Source organism: Fukomys damarensis, unplaced genomic scaffold (genome assembly GCF_012274545.1).
Source record: "Fukomys damarensis isolate Sample0158 unplaced genomic scaffold, DMR_v1.0_HiC HiC_scaffold_16, whole genome shotgun sequence".
Taxonomy (NCBI): domain Eukaryota; kingdom Metazoa; phylum Chordata; class Mammalia; order Rodentia; family Bathyergidae; genus Fukomys; species Fukomys damarensis.
In genome coordinates this window covers 85,448,931-85,453,609 of record NW_022900928.1, presented here as the reverse complement: position 1 = coordinate 85,453,609, position 4,679 = coordinate 85,448,931, and positions in this window count along the sequence as shown.

The following is a 4,679-nucleotide window of genomic DNA, read 5'->3' as shown; positions in this document are numbered from 1 at the left end:
TTTTTTTTTTTTTTTCTACTTGATATTTAACTGGTGTCTTAGTCTGCTTTGGGTTGCTATAACAGATTCCCACACAGAGTAATTTATGACAGCAAGACTTTATCTAGATCATGATTCTGGAGGCTGTGAAGTCCAGGACCCAGGGCCAAGTGCAGCCAGGGCCTTGGGCTTTGTCTTGCCCAGGGGAAGATATCAGGTAAGAAGGAGACAGGGAAGCCGAGCTTCTCCTAGAAACACATAGTTCAGTAAACAGCTGTAGGAAAAAGTACAGGATCACAGTGTCTAAAGGTAAAGTATTCACTTTACAAACACAAATCACCACTGATGTGTGAGTTTTTGAGATCCCAGAGATTTGCAGCCCTACCATGAATTCCCAGCACATATGTGAGGCAGAGCATATAACTAATAATTCTGACTTGGCCCAACAGCCACTCCCACCCTTGCAGGTACCTTTTCTAGCTCAATTGCTTGTTTGTGGCCCTTGGGATGGGGCTGGCTGGAATTGTGGGGTGCTTCTCTTCTAATACTCACAGCCTGCGATTTCCCCTCTGCCAGAGTTTTGCTGCTCTGGCCTATTGGCTGGGCACCCCACTTCTCAACCACATTATGGAAAGAGCTGATGAAAACACATCTTCAAAGAGCTTTGTGAATCTAAAGAATAACCTCCCCTGGCCAGGTATGGTGGCTTACTCCTGTGATCCCAGCACTTGCGGAGGTTGAGGCAGGAGAATTTGAATTTGAGACCAGACTTGGCTAGACCTTATCTCAAAAAGCAAAAAGAATAACCTCCTCTGTTCTCAAGCAGTCTGGAACAGAGATTGAATTTAACATCAGTTTTCCAAACAACAGAGATGATGGGGATATGGCTCTCACCAGAACCTGGCCGAGATGTCACCTGACCTCGGACTTCTGGCCACCAGAATCATAGCAAAGTTTCTGATTATAAACTGGGGGTCTGTGGCACTTTCTGATAGCAGTTGGAAGCCACAGAGATATGGGCACCCCTCATCCCAGCAGTTGGCCCCTGTGCCCCCTTCACCCTGGCCATCCACATGCTCTCGGTTGGAGACTCCTGGAGCCATGTCTCCTGGACCCAAAAGGACACAGGATCTGAGAGGAGGGACTGGAGATGATTACTGTTAGAAACAAACCATCTGCTTTAGCACAGTGGTTATCAAGATGCAGGGAAAGAAAGGTTGGTCAAGAATCAAGGCTTAAGATTTTAGCATTGCAGTTTTCTGACCCTGAAATTTTTGTGCTTGGAACTGAGATCCAGTGAACTTTCAGGAGGGATTTCCTCAGGGCTTCCCACACCCAGAACTACCCCTGTAGCTACTGTGCTTATTTCAGTGTGTTTTGATCAGATTTTAAACCAGCTGCTACCTGAAGATGACAAAATGCTCCCAAGACTCTCTTTCCATTCTTCTCTTTTGTCCAAGATTAATGAAGTAACTGGGCTTCTAGAAAAATGACCATATTTTCAAAAAGCAATGGAGTACTGTGTGTGGTGGCTTGTGCCTGTAATCCCCAGCACTTGGGAGGCTGGGGCAGGAGGATCGCTGTGAGTTCGAGGTCAGCCTGGGCTACACAGTGAGTTCAAAGCTAGCCTGAAATGCATAGGAAGATCCTGTCTTTAAAAGTGGGGGTTAAGGGGTGGAGCAGCAAAGCTGTTCTGGAATTGTCCAGATGCATTTTGCATCCAGAAATACATCTTTGTGTACCTTCAGGTCCTAAAGTCCCGAAGTCATGAGAGCTGCAGGTGGGTTCAGAGCTCTGATGGCTCACCTGCAGGAGCTGGGAAATGAGGGCTCTTCTGAGGGAGCAAAGCAGGCTAGATGTGTGAGATGTGCCTGTCACATACACTCCCTGACTGAAAAACTGTCCCTGCAAGGCCACCTGCAGATGTACCTCAGACAGCCAGAGAATCAGGGCATCTGGCTTTGGGCCTCTCCAGAACCCTGTGGGGAGCCCACAGATGCCCACACACGGGTGTCTATTTATTGGCATCCAGCTGCTGGGTCTCTGTCCCACTTAGGACTTATGAGAAAGGCTCTTCATTCAGCAAAAACAGAAAAATCTGGTTGTGGTGGTACATGTAATCTCAGTACTCTGGGAGGTTGAGGGAGGAATACGTAAGTTTGAGCCCAGCCTGGGCAATTTAGGGAGACCCTATCTGGAAAATAGGTTTGGGTATGTACCTCAGTGTGAAGGTCCTGCATTCTATTTCCAGTACCAGAAACACACATGCACACACAAAGGCTACAAAGTGACTGCCTAGGCTTGTGTTGATTCTTTGGTTCTCAAAGTGCCTTTCAGTTTTGTTCTGTTTTCTTTTTCAAAATCACTAGATGGGCTGAGAGCCCCTCATGGGAATCTCAGCCTTACACTAAACACCACTAGACTGGGGACTCAGAGGTCCCAGCAGCCAGGTCCTTCTCAATTGCTGCTCGGTAGCCCAGCCACAGACTCACTGTGAAGTGCTGCATTCTCCACCATCAGCCCTCAGGCTCTCTAGCTGGGAGTTTAGCCGAAAAAGCACATCCTCCTGGAAGGGCAAAGAAAAACTCGCACTGTCACTGTTGCAGAGAGAAAAGTACCTGGAAGTCCTGTCCCACTTGGAACCCAGTGCACCTCCTTCCTGCTGTACTCTCCCCATCAGCCCGTGTGGAATCTATGTGAAGGAATCAAAGGATGAGTGAAGTTTTGCATTTCAAACTAATTTTATTTTGTTACCGGGGTTGCTGCACTGGAAAAAAAAAATGGTATCAGGAAACACATGTCAACATTTTAAAAAATAGAAAGCATATTTTGCCACACAGAAATTCCTTTGTAATGCCATCAGTCATTTTAAATTTTCATCTTATGAATTTGGGGCTTTAAGATCTTGTTTTTTTAAAGCAAAATATACCTACCTGAGCTAGCTTCAATTCCAAGACTCCTTCTCACCTCTGTTTTCCCTTTAAATAAATGGAAAGATGATAAAAGGTAATCTATTATCTCTGGACATGGTGCTGCAGGCCTATAATCCTAGAGCTCTGGGAAGCTGAGGCAGGAGGATCAAAAATTCAAACAACTTAGTGATTTAATGGCCCAGTTTCCTTATAGAGCTAAAATTGTTCATCCCTCCTCTGAAGGGCTGCAGGGAGGTTGCTTTTCCAGGCTGCTTCCACAACCTTGCAAGATCTTTTAGCTGTCCTTCATCACCATTGTCATTATCACTGTCATCACCAACATGTTGCAATGTTAGAAGCAAGGTTGGAGAGTCAGTCTGCAGACCAGGTTTATTTAGGAGCATTCAGTCATTGGCTTAATGGAGGCCATCTTTGGCTTATGTTTACTAGTTCAAAACACGCTTACATTCTCAAGCACAATCTCTGCCCCTGTTGGAAACTTGGTCCTTTCTCAGGAGCCGTTTCTCACAGTGCTGATGGCCGCCAGCAGGTGGCACCATCCAGGCTCATGCCAGCCAGTGACTCAGAGGGAAACGGAGGGCTCAGGAGCTAAGGCAGGCAGGTTCTGTTCTCTCTTTCTCATTTTCTGTTTAAACACATCTGACCGCCCACCTTTTATTAACATGTTTGTGTCCAGGTCTTTTGTGCACCACCGAGCTACTTCAGCACAAGGTATCAATCATGGATTAGGAAGGATAAGTTCCTATACAAAGAATATTTATGTCTTAATTGTCTCCAAAGCTTGGCACGGTAATTGAAGAATCCAAAGGTCAAAAAAATCTACTTCATCTTTCTTATTTTTCAAAAAAATCAAGAGGCCAGTAACACAAAGATTGATAGAAATACGTTTTCCTTGTCTCTTCCACACATTTTACTAAGTGGTAAATATGTCAAGCTGACAGGACTAGGTGATGTTTCCTATCTAAAGGTGAATATGCCTCAGTGTGCCCACTAATAGAGATGCTATGTTAGCAACTAAAGGAATAAGTGGAGAAATCAGAAAAGAGGTAATCATAAGGGGTAGCGATTGCTGGAAAAAAATGTTTACCTGTGTAGCAATCGAATATAAGCATCCTTACTGAGCTGTCATGACTCCCAGATGACATTGTCACGTGTACAGCGTGTATGAGCCACAAGTGCCACAGGGGCAAAGACAGATTTGTCCAATAGGGGACAAAGCTGGAGGCCCAGGAGCATTTATTTATGACCTTTGACTCCTTTGAACCCTGTTGGAATCTGATCCTAGGAGAAAAGCTCTGAAATCCAGAGATATGTGGTCATGTTTTTTACTCCAGCAGGATATCTAAAAGAAAAACACAGCATGCATACTAAATGTTGCAACAGAATAGTTAAGTAAATTAAAAAACATTCTAATGAGTGTGCATATTTAGCCAATGGAAAAATTGCCTCTATCTACTTTCAGAGATGAGCAGCTGGAACTTCTAGGCACATTGTCCTTGCTTATCTATATTTGCTACTTTTGTGTGACTAGCATGTTTATTCAGTAATTAGTAAAATCATTAAGTGGCTTCAAGAAGTAAATTTACAGCTGGGTGTGGTGGCAGATGCCTGAATTCTCAATATTCTGGGAGGCTGACAGGAGGCTGGCTGTGAATTCAGGGTCAACGTAGGCTACATGGTGACTTTAAGGCCAGTCTGAACTATAAAGCATGACTCTGTCTCAAAAAAAAAAAAAAAAAAAAAAAAAAAAAAAAAAAAAAAAAAAAA